At 41.2% G+C, this 16,870-nt stretch overlaps 1 protein-coding gene and 1 long non-coding RNA gene across 2 annotated transcripts in view; one reads left to right on the plus strand and one right to left on the minus strand.

Annotated features, from left to right (window-relative positions):
- Window positions 1-16,870, plus strand: part of lrrc75a (leucine rich repeat containing 75A) — a 106,311-nt gene that overhangs the window by 65,074 nt on the left and 24,367 nt on the right. The window lies entirely within an intron of this gene.
- On the minus strand, window positions 1,114-11,843 carry LOC144462767 (uncharacterized). Its single transcript, XR_013490989.1, has 3 exons — window positions 11,724-11,843; window positions 1,908-2,077; window positions 1,114-1,579 (listed from the first exon to the last, which is right to left on the minus strand). It is a non-coding gene; the product is annotated as an uncharacterized LOC144462767 (long non-coding RNA).

Genomic DNA, 16,870 nt, shown 5'->3' on the forward strand with positions numbered 1-16,870 from the left:
ACATGGTATGGTATGTGTGTGTTTTCAATATATGAATACGCAAACTTGTGTAAAAGTGCTTTGCCATACATGGATACATAAAACATGGTTACATGAACTCCAACCTTAATCAACTTATGCAAAATAAAACATTTACCTGATTAGTGATTAAATCTTACACTACAGTGGGTCACCCACCCATTCCTTTGTGCACACAACACAAGGACACTCCACAGCTGATGAGGTGGGTGTAACCACGTTTCCTGCACTGGATGGTGGTGGCTCATCGCTTGTGGCACTTTGGAGAGCCTCTGGACCAGATGAACTGGCTGTCCCCCTTTCCTCACCTTTCTCCATTGAGCTCTTCAACATCCCTTCCAGTAACTCTGGTTGAATCACAGACTGGAAGAAAATTGTTGACTTTGCAATTATCTCCTCCACTAGCAAGGGGTCGAAGCTGATTTCCTCTGTGTAGTATCTGTTGTATGGGGAAGCAGTTTGAAGAAAGAAGTATCCCACATCTGCATCGGTGACCAGCATCTGTAGTTGAACTTGGAAGTAGTAGGGATGTGTTGCCTTCAGCTTTATTTCACCTGTTTGTAGGGAACAGCAATATTTCAATTTATACTCTTTTTTTTATATGACACCCATTTGATAGACAATATGGCAATATAAGCAAGTTAATTCTAATCAACTCTTAAGTGATGTTACTTCCCACAGAATGAGTTAAACATTTTATTTTTTTGGAAATTCTATATTCAATCATTTCATTGTAGCTTTAGAAGAAACCACTGGACCAAACCTGTTGGTGTGATATGAAGGCAAGAATCTGGTTGTTCAGCAAACTTCGGGATACTGAGAGCTCGATGCTTGAAGGGGTTCTTCACCTCAAGGGGACGAGTGCCACAACACTTGCAAGTTACAAGTGCATCTGGTGATGCAGCCATTATGGGCAGCTGGCTGTACAGAATAAGTCCACAGGGGGTTGTTTTCATGCCCTTGTGCTTACGTCGGTTCAGCTTCTCAAAGTTGTGCACAGCATATTTTTCATTATAATTGCCCCAGTGGATAGCTGGTGAGTGAACTGGTGGCACATAGTTCATAATTTCTTTCAGCAAAGCAGTATTCCTACTGTTCACTTTTTTAAACACTCTATGTGCTTTGCTGGCTGTAACACGCCCTACTCTGTAGTCACGCCATCCATCTGAATTACTCTGGTCTATTGTGTGCTGACACACGGCTGAAACATCATCTTGGTCCAACTGCTGTACAGCTGCCTCAAAGAACTGATCTTTGGAAGAGCAGTGTGTAGCTGCTAGGGATGGGAGTGTGGGGGGCAGCACAACATTCACTTGCTGTAGTGGATCTTCAAGGGCCTCCTCCCATTGTACTACACCACAGTCCCTCATGTCAGGTAATGCATGTGCTGGATCAGGGGCAGCTGGCAGGAACATGAGAATCCCAGCGCTTCCATTTGTAGCTTCTCGGAGCCCCTGAAGGTCCATGCCATAGATGGATTTTTTGGTTCTGTGACGTAGAGCTCGAGGGTCAAACTGGAACCTCCGGGTATGACACACTTTCTCCTCAATGACACAGTTTCCTGAAAATATAAGTACAAATGAGTACAAATTAAAAAACTGGTCTTAGGTGACATGATTTGGCAGGCTGAGGTGAATAGGATTTTGTGGCTTCACAGATGCTAGAGAGTAAAAACAAGACAGGAGACTTGTAGCTCAGTGGACAGTAATATGAAATGGACTTACTACATAATGTTTGGGTTTGTAATACAGTGAGTTATTAGCATACATTTGTAGCAGCATGTCACATCCATAGAAGGGAATAACAGAATATAATAAATCACAGAAAAGGACAGCCAGCTACACCAAATAATTGATAAATTCAATTATTAAATGTACACAAAACATCACCTTTAACTTTCTGAATATGGATGTCTTCAAGGAACTCTGCACTGTGTAGCTTTTTGGATGGCGCATGCCACTTTTGCCTCTGTTGAGTCACTGTTGTGTTTTCCCCCCTCGCCACTCTCTCGATCACCGTATGGCAAAGGGATGCCACATGCTTGCATGTGCCACGTAACCTTTGTATTATGAAAGGACATGAGAAAAACAATGGTTGAGTGTGTTGGTCAAAACATTTTCAAACTGCAAATAAAATAGAAGAAAGGGTGTTTGTCTTACTACAAGTCCAAGGAAAAAACTCACATCAGGTGCGTAGGCCAAACAAAATGTCAAGAAGAAAACAGGAAAAGCCTGCACACTGATCAGAAAAATGGAATGTCCACTCCACTCCAAAGGTAAACGGATGTAAAAGTTCCATATTTAATGGTCCATCAAAAATATAAAAATATAACAGGTGCAACCAATAGTGAAAAAAAACAAAAGAAACAGATGGCTGTGTAGCCAAAACATTTCTGTTCAGTTTTCTTCTGTTTCTTTTGGGGGTTTTTTCACTATTGGTAGCACCTGTTATATTTTTATATTTTTGATGGACCATTAAATATGGAACTTTTACATCTGTTTACCTTTGGAGTGGAGTGGACATTCCATTTTTCTGATCAGTGTGCAGGCTTTTCCTGTTTTCTTTCAAAATGAAAATAAAAAATTGAAAATGTGATTTTAATAAGAATGATATTTTCTTGAAATGAACGTGATATTGTTTGTCAAATCAATATAGGCTTGCCCTGCAGGACAGGAGCAGAAGGCATCCGCCAACAATGCTTTTGCCTTGTGTACAATCAACCAGCATTTATAGGGTGCCAGAGAGGTGTTGGTTTCTCTGATCACTGTGGCCTTCACGTTTTCACCATTGCCATGATATTGCACGTTATGGACATGGTCTGACATGTGAAGGGACTTTCCATCCCTCAAAGCCTCGGCACCATCAGTTAAAATGTCAATTGCTCGGTTTTCTATAAGAGAAAACACATAGGCCTATTTAGTTGGCATCATTACTAAATGTATACATGGCAAAGAAGTAAAATGTATAGCCTAATAGTAGCCTACATGTCATGCAAATTGCCAGAGCAGATGAACAAGACAGCTAACAAGTGTTAAAAAAAGATTAGGAAACATATTCTCATGGATTACTTACTTTCGTCAAAGTATGTTTCTATACCACTCTGTAACAGATGTGGATAACTCGATGGGCTGTCTTCCCAACCATCTCGGAGGATATCAGGATCAGGTAGGCAGATTATGCCCCCATCTAAAATTTATTTGGACAACCTCTGGTTCGCGATTTCTTTATTATATTCTTCCGGTGTAGCCTTTGGTTGAAGATTTAACAAACATGCTGCACGGCAACGGGCAACTAAATCTTTTTTTAATGCATTTGACACTACAATATCGCGTTCTGATAAATACTGTTTTAATTGACGAACAGTCATATTACTAAAGTGATCTTCTGTGTCCATCGCGGCCGTCTGTCAGAGACATGATCAGAGACTGTACACGGTGCGGAGATGGTGTTTGGACGCTTTCAATCCCAGAGTGCTTCGGTGCATACCCACAATGCATTGCGCAATGTCCAAGATGGCAGTATTTGCGAAACGGGTTATGGCCATGCTGTTTTTACCTCGCCAAAACTTTGGAGCGTTATTTAGCCCCCTTGCTGAGAAGCTAGTATAACATGGTTGGTCTGACTAGATTCCTTTGGTCTTCTAGTTTCATAACTATCATCACTCTAGCTTTAAAAGTCAGCCATCTCTATCCTCTAAAAGACAGGCTGTGTTAAGAGCCGCATGAGATTAAAACAATTAAGAAACATGAATGTGTTGTGTTTGGGCGTTGTTCTCATCACAATTAACACATTAACATTAACAGCTCTACTTTTAATATTTGGAGATGATTTCCAGTCTTATCTTACTATATAATGACAAAAACTCTGTGTGTGTCTGTTCCACATTTTTCTCCTCACTGACTTGGTCAATCCATGTGAAATTTGGCACAGTGGTAGAGGGTCATGGGAGGATGCCAATGAAGCAATATTACATCAATTGGCCAAAGGGGGGCGCTATAGCAACCGATTGAAATGTCAAACTCTGAATGGGCATATCTCATGCCCCGTATGTCGTAGAGACATGAAACTTTGCACAGAGATGCCTCTCCTCATGAGGAACACATTTGCCTCAAGAACCCATAACTTCCGCTTCTATAGATTTTCCGCCATTTTGAATGTTTTGAAAAACACTTCAAATGGATCTCTTCCTAGGAAGTTTGAGCGATCTGCATGAAACTGGGTGAACATAATCTAGGGACCAATATCTAAAGTTCCCTCTTGGCAAAAGTTGGAAAACTTACTAAAACTGAGCTTCTATAAGGCAATGAATATTGCGGAGGGCGTGGCTCATCACATAAAGGTGTATAACATCTCAAGGGTTTCACCCATCACCACGCAACTTTGTAGGCATATGACCACACATAATCTGAGGGGACCCCTCCATTATTGACCCCATCAAACAAAATGGGGGCGCTAGAGAGCTCATTTCTTATCTAGGCCTTTACTCCATTTACTTTTTACTAACTATGGTTTACATAGCTCTTCACTGACTCTTTGCTGTCCCTAAACATTCCTGCAGATAAATATTGTCACTGTTTCATCTCATATAATATGAAGTACCTTACTTTACTTACAGTATGGTTCTGATGATGTCACTCATAATTAACACAACACCTCTTTCAGCTGACTCAACTAGTTGATATTCAGCTTCGTGGTAGCAGTTATCCAGACGGCTAATATTGCAGCTAGTGAGGCCAGGTAACCAAAAGATATCCTGCATATGTTGACCTGACTCTGTAGTTCAGGCCTCTGGTAGGATGTTATGTTATGTGTAACTCTTTTTATTGGGGTTTTCAAAGTTAAGCAAATCATGACAGTAGTATAAAAGTGAAGACAGAATTTCTGGTACAAAAATATAAGAAATATTCTACAACTCAAAAGTCCAAAATACCCTTAAAGGTGATTTATAGGATGTCAGATTGACCATGTTTTGTGTTATTTAAACTCAGCTGTTGGTCTTTGAAGAGTTGCCAGGTCTGGTAGAATTTCTCTTCACACCCTCTTAAGTAGAATTTAATCTTTTCCAAATGCAGATGGTGCATCACGCCCTTCACGAGAGCAGAATGGACAGGAGCCTGTGTTTGCTTACAACTTAATGATATCAATCTACGTGCTGATTAACACAAGAACCTTTATACCAAAGAGTGCGGTCAGTGGATTCGGATGTCTGATAGCGACGACTGAAAAATATTTCACCAATATGCTTTGACTCTCGGGCAGTGCCAGAGCATTTGGGCTGGTGAGGCTCGTGACGGCCCACAACGGCCGCACGCTGGACTGGTGTTTGGACACATTTAACAGAGCTCTTTTTTGTGTGAAGTGAAGTCTATGCAGTATTTTAAATAGCACAAACTGAGGAAGAATGTACCAGTAGTTGGGCTTTTACCCGTGACTCTTCCAAAATAACAACTTTAACAAATCATTTACCAGGCTACTTTCGAATAATCTAGGGAGGTGATACAGTCTATACACAGAGGTGCCTCCTTTGATCAGAAATATAGATTCAGTTGGTAAACTAAAGTTACCTGTAAATATCTGAATAAATGAGTATGTGGTTTAAGTTTAGTGCGTAACAGCTGAAATGTTGAGAAATACCGTCAGTAAAAAGATCTTTGAAGGATTGAACGCCTTTTTTGTGCCACAGCAGAAACTCTGCATCAGTGAGAGATGGAGTAAAAGAGTGTACGTCATGTTTTTTGACTGATATGTGGTGATAATTAAAATCAAGATGATCTTCTTTTATTTTCTGAGGTGCTTAATGAGAAATAGCTCAGTAACATGGTGAATAGCGACAATCTAAACACTCTTGTATCATAATCACCGTATTGAGTTTTATTCCAAAGGGATAAAAAACACTTTCCTGTTCCCCTGACTCGCCTCGGCTGTGAAGCTGCTCACTGTGTGACGCTGCACAGCCTAAACCTATAAAATGCGTACTGGTGGGAGCAGATGGCAGAGAAATGACAGTGTAGCAGGACACATTTGGAGCGAGGAGTCCCACTGCTGCGTGATTGGAGGATCAGTAGGGACTGAAAATCTCTGCTTCTCAGCTGTGAGCATGAACACCAGGTGTCACCTCCGCTACAACAACAGTTTGCAGACAAATGCACAAGTGTAGAGGGGTGGAAATAACGATTCAACACGGACCATAAGATTGGGTTCCTGCTGAGTGTGTTTGGGTGTGCGTCAGTGTTTCACAGTCAACAGAATTTATAGGTTGTTTTTGTTGTTGTCAAAGAGCGAGCTGAGAAAATGTGCCGCTAAAGCAGGGTGTCACCTGTAATGGAATTAAATGATAGTTGGAGATGAAAATGGAAATAAGTTTGATAATTATCTTAAGTAATTCTGGACTGGAGGGTGAGATTTAATCAACGCAGCGCTGCAGTCGGCACTTCAGGCTGTCATGAACTCCAGTCAGAGTGATTAGCCAGAGGAGAGACAGGTCCCATTTACTCTGAGTCTCAGGGCAACACATGAGATTGAATCATCTTTTTGCATGAAACACACGCCATTAATGGCCTCTGCACACACACACACACACACACACACACACACACACACATATATCTCCATGCTAATTACATCAGCCTTTCCCAGAGCCAACTAAAAACGGATGAAAAATCTTTCTGTACAGACGTAGACTGTATATCAGAAGCTGATGAAGCCTCCAGCTCTGACAAGTGAAGCCAACACTGAAGTGCCTTAAACCTGCACTCTGTCTAATGGCCAGCAGGGGGCGACTGTACTGGTTGCAGAAAGTCTTCTTAATGTCTTCTTAATTAGATCGAAACACAATGTTTATCTACAATAAGTTCCAGGTAGAAATTCCTCACATCATGTAACATTAAAATCAAACGACGCTGAGCAGATGTTGCCTCAGTTAGTTTGTTTTTATTTGAGTGTAAGTGATATTAGGTTTTTGAAAATGTGGATTTTTTTAGGTGGCTAAAAGAGGGGCGTACTGATATATTGATGCAATGATCAACAATCCAATATCATCGATGCAATAGTGAAAACATTGATCTCTGTCATCATCTTTGGGTTTTGCCTCATTTTTTTGAAATTCTGTGTCACCGTCAAACAGCAGGAGGCAGATAATGACAAGCAGCTGAGAGAAAGACAAAGACAAACGTTATTTACTCAGCTTTAAATCAGCATTGGGGAAATAATTAAGATTTCGTGCGCGCTGTGACACCATTGTGACACCGTCACTGTAACTGTCTGAGAGACAGTTTTTACACAGATTTCATTCAAATGTTTATTTTATATTTTTCAGTAATAATTTAATCAATGTTTTAATTCTTACAGTCATTAAAATGTGTTAAAATGTAATAAATAAGTTGTTTAAAAGGATAACTTTAATTTAAAACTGGCCTAAAATACACTACCTCAAAAAGAATTTTTGGTTAAAAATCCAATGCTTTTGAATGCAAGTTTTATTTTGATGTTGAGTGTCACAGGCCAAATGAACAGAGTTTAGTGAAGGGCACACCTGATGCATTATGGGTCAGGAAACAATAGGCAGCAGAGAGAGAGAGAGAGAGAGAGAGAGACAGCATGCCTGCAGAGAAAAGAGCCAAATGTGGCTGCAGAGGAACAGAGTCTACGGCCTAAATTAACAATATTCTGCATGGTTCAAGAGGCACACACGGTAATGTACCTTTGATTGTGTCATATTTGTGCATAATATTTTTGAAATGCCTTTTGTATGTACTTTTGATATTTTTTGTTGCTGTGTTCACGGACTGGGATCTGTCTATTAACAGATGTTAACATGATAGACTTAATTGCTGGGCCAGTCTAATTATAGACACTTGATAAAGAGACGTTACAAAATGACTGACAGATGTATATTTTGACTCATTGGTTTTATATGTTTTATTTTTTGTAGTTTTCACAGTGTCTGATGAAAGAAAGGCGGCCATAAATCATAAAAAAACATCTGTATGATGTGTGGCCATTATTTATTGGACCGGTGCAGTTAGTCACTCTGGCTCTTGAGTGTGCCTGTCGCACATCTACACTGAAAACAATGAATTTGAGGGTGCAAAAAACACGACATGTGTACTCCCCCGACTCTCACTCCGGTATCTTGTCTATGGCAACATAAGCTGCTCTGTTTCAAGAATGTTCGGCTGAAAAAATGTGCATCGGTCAGGAGATGCCGTGACTTAAACCAACGGTGAGTCAGAAGATGTATAAATAATACATGTAGTTTGTTAAACTATGAGTGTGCTTAAGCTAATGATGAGTGACTAGTTAAAAACAATTGCATTGTCCATGAACCTTGACAGTTGTTACTGAGCTGAATGTTATGCTTAAGTGATGTTGTTGTTAATCTGTGTTTCATGGCTGTTGGGAGAAGTTTTCCTTCAGGGCTTTAAGACAGATAGTTTTATGAAAAAGATGGTTTGGGTTAAAATGAAAAGATTTCCCACACTGACAGAGACCAGAAAGGTCTCTGTCAGTGTGCGATCAGTTTAAAGCAAACTTGACTGCACTGAAGTGGTTACAGCTATTTACATTATCATGTGTCGTTTATATCTTTCATGGCCAAAACCAAAAAGTAGTAGCTTCTCCTGTAACAGACTGTGTTAAATGGGCAGATATTACATCATGTGTAAAGAATCGATTTGATATCTGTCGTGATGATGCTAGTTATTTACACCCCTAGGCTAAAATATGTTTTGCTGGGGCCCCCTCCGCATTTTACATCGTTCAGCTTCCATGTCGTTTATCAAACATGATAGCAAAGCAACAAAGTTTATGTGTTTAACCAAATATCTTTCAACGTTACAGTTACAGCTGAAAATGACAACAGAAATCAACAAGTTTGCCGATATCACACACCTCTGTGACATATTCTTATAGGATGGTTGGTATGATATACTACAAATTTGTGCCCCAAGAGTGATGTTACGTCCTTAACGCACAGTTACGTAATTATGGTAAAGTTATTGACGTTACGTTTAGGAAAAGAAACATGCTAAGGACCTACCTTAAAATGACTCAAAGTTGATTAGAAGTTCACACGGCTCCGAACACATGACTCCACGTCCCGGGAGAAAGTCCGTTATTTTTGTGACCCATCCACCACCCCAACCTGCCTCCTTACAAGCACTCGGGACTGTTTCTTGTTTACTGCCATCAGCACATTGGTCATGTCATCACAACCTTTCAAATTACGTGGGATATGTAGGAATTTGGGTGCATAATGAAGAACTTTGTGAGGACAGCCTGACCTCTGAAATTGTAATCAGCCGCCAGTTGTGACAACAAGTGATTGTTGTTGTTAGTGTGACGTCGAAAGTCAGTTGTGCTGCATCGATTTTGATCCTAATTTGGAAACATAACCTCTTCATCATGAGTCCCACAATGTTGCAACAAAGACAGAGTGCACTCCTGCATCAGTGGAGTCAGTTTGGGTGGAGGCAGTGCCGAGTTTGGCTTTGAACCCTTCTAAACAGACTAACTGCAGTGTTTTAAGTGCTGGTTCAATAGTTGCTGTTGCTGGATAACATTTCACGCCAGTAACCACAACAAACACCACAGTTTCATTTTGGTAAGTGGGCTTCAGTGAACACTGATGACTCAGGAAGCCCCGCTCTGAGAAGGAGCCTCGAACAATGAGGTATTTTTAAATGAAACAGATTGAAACAGTCATAACGCTGAGATGTAAATGGCAGACAGGTTAAAGAGAGATTTTTAATTAAGCCTGCAGTAATTGAAACAGATATTGGCACACAGGAACACGTCTCACTACGAGGAAGGTCTCACCTCCTACCATGTTACTGCAGCCTCCAGGAATAGTTTTGAGAAATTCTGACGGTAATGAAAAATTCCTCTCTGCTTTTCTAAGTGTGTGTGTGTGTGTGTGTGTGTGTGTGTGTGTGTGTGTGTGTCTGTGTGTGTGTGTGTGTGTCTCCAGCTCTGTGTGACAGCAGTGTTAATCAGGTGTTGGTCTTCTGCTTTTAGCTACGTGCATCTCATGTGTCCACAGCCCTGAACATGAGGGAAATGTTCACTCAGATTTGACAAAATTTCCTAAAGACAGAAAGCAACAGTGCTGATTTCATAATAGCTAATAATCTCTTTTTAACCCTTTAAAAATGGACCTCACACAGACCGCAATGGAACATCGTTGTTTGCATGATCCAGTTTAAATAGATCTAAAATAAAAACCATAGTAAGTAGAGCATTCATTCTTTTTGCAGCAGAAAGCTAAGCCTTCTGTCTTCTGTGTCATCATGTCATGACCTTATGTTGCCTTACATTATGTGCCGTGTAAGGCAAGACAGCCTTATTTGAATAGCACATTTCATACACCAGGGCAATTCAAAATGCTTTAAAGACAAAAAGAAGGATAAAGATTTACAGTAAAAGAATAAAGAGAAAAAAGATATAAAAGGTTAAATTAATCACTAAATATTGTACAATAAATAATCACCATTAAATAGCAAACTTGCAGATGAGGTGCAAAGATAAACAAGATTAATTAAAATGATTTAAAACTGAGTTTAGAAATAAGGTTGCAGTCATGACGGTGGAGCAGGCAGTGTTAATAAAGGAAAGTTTTTAGCTTTTTAGCTTTGTCATCTGCATAGTTATAGTCCTTTATTATTCTGTATGATTTGGCCTGATAGAAGCATAAAGAGATTAAACAACAGGGGTCCCAAAATGGACCCCTGTGGAACCCCACATGTCACGGCCATCTGCTCTTATAGTTACCAGTTGAGACAAAGCACTTCCTGTCATGAGGATGTGACTTGAACCATTCAAAGACAGTTCCTGAGAGTCAATCAATTATTGTGGTTTATTGACTTACATGCCCTTTTCGCTTGGGTTGTTCAGATTTTAGGGATACGACGCATTTGCAGATACTCCAAGAAATGACGTCACAATAAGCAAAACTCTAAACTCCTAAAATCATGAAGTTTGTTCATCATTTGAATTTCATACAGGACTTATTTTCAGAAGATTCATGTCATTGTATTTTATATTTCTTTAAAAACATACTTTAAGATGTGTGTTTGAATTTTTGGACTGGATTTTGTTGGATCAATAGCATCTCCATCAGGCCAACACTGTCACATTATTCAATATTTTTTAATCATATTCTCCCACAGTTTGAGTTAATCTCCACTAAATGTCACACACAGCATGACTCACATATTCAGACTCATCTGTTTTTGGAAGAATAAAGATAAAGATGCACAAACAGAAAGGGAGAGATGACTTAATGCCTCACTTAGAAATAATTCCCTTGTTTTTATCAGCAGTAAAAATTGTAGCCAAATTCTAGCGGCTTTTATAAAACAGACAGCGTTTCAGTTTAATTTATCTTCTTTGGATGAAGACATAAAAAGCTCTGTTTGCTCCCTGACTCTCAGATTCAGGTCTTACATCACTGACAGTGTGGTGGACGGAGAACGGGGGCATGATCAGGCCCAGCTGGACCTGGCAGCTCTGGATCTGATCTGAACTTTAGCTCACCGATCACGATCAGAAAAAGACACTGAAGTGGTGAAACCAGCCATCGCTGCTTGTAAGGACGGAGCGTATATAACATGTAAATCAACTGGCGGGCAGTTTGTTATTGTCCATTCAACAAGAGTAGTCGTGGTTGTGAATTGTGAAAACAAAGCAGGAGGATTAACAAGGCTTACTGTTCGTTGTCTGGCTGCTGAACAACACCTCCTTTCAGTGCGCTCAACAAGTCCACTCAGTGGTTTGAAATGAGGCAGCTGCACAGCTGAACGTCTGGAGCGGCCGGCAGATCTCCACTCTGCTTTACGGCCAATGTCTGAGACCCCTGCAGAGAGAGCTGTGAGGTAAACACTGTGGAAGCACGCACTCTCAGGGCAGGGCTATATTTAGCAGCACAAGGACGAGACATCTCTCTGTAAAAAGGAATTTACTTTATTTGCCCATCAGCTGTGTTTGATTGAAGTCGTACTCTGGATAGAGCGAGACAGGAGACAGAGAAGCAGATGGAGATGCATTATTTCAAGATCACCACCATCAGTGACTGAACAGCTGCTTCATGCAGATATCATATTTACAGCAGTCTTATTTTTCATCCATCATCACAGTTGTAGTTGTCGCCACACTTTCTACTCTTCTGACTACTCAGAACGCCCGTTACCACCAAACCCTTTCAGTCCAGTACCTTTGGAACCAACAGTAACCCTTCAGACATGGTACCTAGACCCTCGGTCTGTTCAGACAGTCCTCTTAAATGTGGGCGGGGTTGTTGTCACTCACTGCTCCGTCCAGCACTCGCTGTATTTCCTCATCAGCGGTGACACAGATGGAAGTCTGCACCTGGTTTATCGTCCACAGAACGAGGCTGCACGCCCACATTTTCACAACAAAATAGAACAGGCTGCAGTGAGAGTCTCTCTCCATGGGATATTTAAAAATAGCAGCTTTGTGCATTTAGTCCTTCTCAGGCAAGCTCAGGGGTTTAGTGTTGCTGTAGCCCACAGGAAGTGAGGATTAGATTATATGACCTTCACATAATCTGGTCGAAATTAATATGTATAAACACTTGAAGATCAACTCATTACTAAAAGTGTGTGTCATATAAAAACTGAAGTGATGGTCAAAGTTGTCACAGTGAAATTTAAGGTGTGCTGATGGATTCACGTCATCAACTCATGCATTGAGTAACATTACAAGTTAACGTTCCACCTTAAAAGTCGCCGGCAGTCGGCCCAGTGAATGAAGTTATTGTTTCTCAGACTCCAGCTGCTGTGAGAGGCAGCAAAACATCCTTTCATTTTATAGTTACAGTTTACTAATAAAACTCTCCACAGTATGAACAGTGGTTACATGAGCCTCAAAACCAGACACAACTCAGCCCTGAGCAGAGTGACCGTCCTCTACTGACCAATCAGACTGCAGTGTTCACAGCTCCACCTTTTAGTACCAGATCTGTGTGCTAGGTACATGGAAGTAGCTACATGCCCATTAGCCCACAGCGTCATTAACAGGCGGCTCGCTCAGTGTGTGACGTGCACTTGTAGATAAAATATAGGCCTATATTAATGAAGGTTCATTAGTACGGTTTGTATTTCTCTGTAATGTAGCACAGTGTTAACAATGTTACTGATACTATTCTTTCTCACACCTTCAACTCAAACCACCAAAATATATCATTTAATCATTACATTCATATCAGAAACATGCAGGAGACTAGTCGACTGATGGACCTAATTTATGACTATTGTTTGACGAGGAATATTCTTGGTCAGGGGGCAGCTCTACTGGAGAGGCTCCATACAACATTCAGTGTCTTTAAGGAGCAGCGAGCGAGGAGCAAGATGTTGACTGACAACCAGCGAGTAAACAACTGCCTGTTTGTCCACCACTGCATCAGTCTGTCTTTCTGCCTCCTCTGGGTTTTTCATCCTTTTTCCAAATGGCTCGTTTAATTTTCACAGTGTTGGAAAGGAAATAATGAGGTCTCGCTGAGGTTTTGCTTGACCACAACATTGTTTGCCATGGAAACTCACAACACACTGTTAGACGCCCACACACACACACACACATATATACATGATCACTCCTCACCTTGAATAATAATACATTTACCTTCTGTCTGCCTGTACCAGTGTCTCCTTCTGTCTGTCCGCCTCTGTTGCCGTCTGTCTGCTGCCTGCTGATTGGCTGGCTGTGACCGCTGCACCGACAGATTTATTGGCTGCCTCCCACCTGTGCTCCGACAGCCAGCAGAGAGAAGTTGAATGTAGACTGAGGTTGTCTGTTCCTCGTCTGCTTCTTCTCACCAGCAGGCAGAGCGAAGCAGGGAGGATATTAGCCCTGATCTAAATTTACATTTATGTGTCAGGTAAGGACGTGAAGGATAAGGCAGCCAGTTAAGGCGAACACTGGATTCCACCAGGTTTTATTGTGAAGCAGCTGGTGGCCGACACTCAGCAAACACTTGATGCGACAAAATCCTAAAGCCACTTTTTAGCAGTATATTAAAACCCTGCAGAACTGCTGTCTGACAGAGAATCAGGCAAAGAGCAGTTATTGGAAATGTAACGCTGCTAGTTTCGAACCCATTTTCCTACCTGTAGGAAGTCATTGATTGGCCGTCTTGTATCCTGCTGCTTTTGTTGCAAAGCTCTCACAGGCGTTTCTTTACACTGATCAGCTCCTGGAGACGACTCAGGCTGCAGAGGAAGGCTGATGGTTTCAGTATTATTTGTAGATGAAAGCACAGAGAGGCAGTAAAGCTTTACAGAGACTTGATGCAGAGCAGCTAAAACACCCCGACTACAGAAAGCAGAAGCTTTTTTATGATGCATATTTTTGTGCATTTTAACCCTTTTAACTTGGGAATTTTCCTAGCCGACCAACAGTTGTCATTACGATCCATTAGTGGACTAGTCTCCTGCATGTTTCTGATATGAATGTAATGATTAAATGATATATTTTGGTGGTTTGAGTTGAAGGTGTGAGAAAGAATAGTATCAGTAACATTGTTAACACTGTGCTACATTACAGAGAAATAGAAAACCGTACTAATGAACCTTCATTAATATAGGCCTATATTTTATCTACAAGTGCACGTCACACACTGAGCGAGTCGCCTGTTAACGACGCTGTGGGCTAATGGGCATGTAGCTACTTCCATGTTTCAGATGATACGTCATGTTTGTAGTCGACCAATGAAGATGAGTTTACATATCACCTTGGGTTCGTCCTTCACCTTCTCAAAATGATCCCACACTTTGGATTTCCTGCCCGACATGTTATTAACTAGCCTGTGGAATAACCGCAGGTACCAGCCCTGGAGATTAGGGGCCATACACATGCTGTGTCTTTGACCGCCTGGAAAACATGAGGTCAGGCAGTGGGTAGCATTAAACAATAACCGGGTAATGACCGGCCACGTATCATGCCAACATGAATAGACGGCTTTTTTCATCGGTGTCTGAAGCCGGAAGTCACTGACCAAGTGCTGGATTTTGACAACTTTGGAGTGAGTGAGACAAGAGCGGCTGTGGCTCAGAGGTAGAGCGGGTCGTCCACTAATCACTTTCCACCAAGCAGTATGGTACGGTTCAGTTCAGTACACTTTTTTTAAAGGAGGTTGTTGGGTTGGTGCGGGGAGCAGTGAGACCTGGCATTAGGGGAGCAGCCAGAGCTAGCCAGTGAATCTGGATGAAAAAAAAAAAAAAGTCAATTGGGGGCCAGCAGGGGGAACTACTAAGCAGGGTACCTAACTATTTGAGATCAGGTGGAAAGATCCACCAATCAGTCCTCTCAGGAGAAAATCCAGGAAGAGTAAGGTTATTTAAGTGTGTATTGTATTGTATTGTATTGTATTGTAGTTATGTAGCGTGTGAAATAGAGTATGGTGAATGTGCTAGGGAAGGTAGTATCAGCACTGTCTCTACCTGGAGCTCGCATGTACGGAGCCTGGGTTTGGTTGAAGGTGGCAGTGCTGTTTGGGCTGAGAAAGCCATGTGTAAGTAAGGTAAAGGAGGTTGTTGGGTTGGTGCGGGGAGCAGTGAGACCTGGCATTAGGGGAGTGTCTCTGGGACGCCAGAGATCACTGTCTAGCCTCCTGGAGGTGTCGTGGGACCAACTAGACGAAACACTGGTGAAAGGAGGTTCCCACCTGATGACTCCAAAGATCATAGGGATTAGGAGGTTATTCACTGAGTGCTGATCCTCTCTCTAGAGCACAAACTTCTTGTGTTTATTTGAACACAAAGAGCAGATCATCATAGTCCAATAAAGGTAAAAAAAAGTTGCCAAAATCAAGTGTTTCCTTGTCTTGAGGGAGAAACAGGATTTATTTCTGACAAAGAAACTAAATTAAAGCTTGAAATCAAGGTCTTCAGTGTGTGATTTGATTATCCATAATAATACCCATACTTATATGTCGTGACCATTTCAATTTCAACCTCTTGAGCAGTTTGAAATCTTAGGAAGATAAGATGTTAATTTGTCGCATCTTACACTAGTTGAAGTCAAGCTAAATGGAACATCAAAGGCATGCTGCAGGAATTCAGGGGTTTGTACTGAAGGGGATGAGCAATAGATGACTGTGTCATCTGCATAAAAATGGAAAGCAGCATTTGATAAATTATCACAAAGACTGTTTATCTAGATGTCTCGGCAGTTTTTCTGCATTTGAATGGGAACAGAAAACGTACAAAGCAACAGCAGAAGCATGATTTATTCTTGAAGCAGGACCAGAGCTGTTTTGTTGTTTGCTCTTGTCCCTCTGTTTCCCTGTGTCATTGTTATCAGTGTTAATCCCTCCGTATGTCTATAATTTCCCAGATGATTTGTGTCCTGTGGTGTTTAATATGTTGGCTCGCTGCTTCCGTCAGTGTAAGGCCCCTTTTCTCCCTCAGAGCGAGTAAACCTGTGCATAAAGACCCCGTTACAGTAAATTTACATTTAGTCAGTTTGAATGCGGACTTGTTTTCAATCCCTCTTAACTGGCTTCGCTTAAACTCATTTTAAAACCATGTGATGTGTGTTTTTGAGCAGCCCACATGTTCACAGCTTTCAAATTGAGTCGTAGCGTTAACTTCAGTCTTCAAATATTAATGCAGGCTATAACTTACACACTGGAGATAATGAAGTTTTGAAATTAATCTGGGCACTTCAAAAGCACTCTGATTCATTTTCTTTCTCTCCCTTTTTTCATTTTAATCCAAATCTTTTTTTTGTCTCCTTCCCCTGACTCCTCTGAATCACTCTGGCCCCTGAATTGTACACTCCTGCCTCCCCTCGCTGAGCAGCGTCGTCACTCTCAGGCTGTTGCTGGCTTTACAATGAC

This window comes from Epinephelus lanceolatus, chromosome 4 (genome assembly GCF_041903045.1).
Source record: "Epinephelus lanceolatus isolate andai-2023 chromosome 4, ASM4190304v1, whole genome shotgun sequence".
Classification (NCBI taxonomy): domain Eukaryota; kingdom Metazoa; phylum Chordata; class Actinopteri; order Perciformes; family Serranidae; genus Epinephelus; species Epinephelus lanceolatus.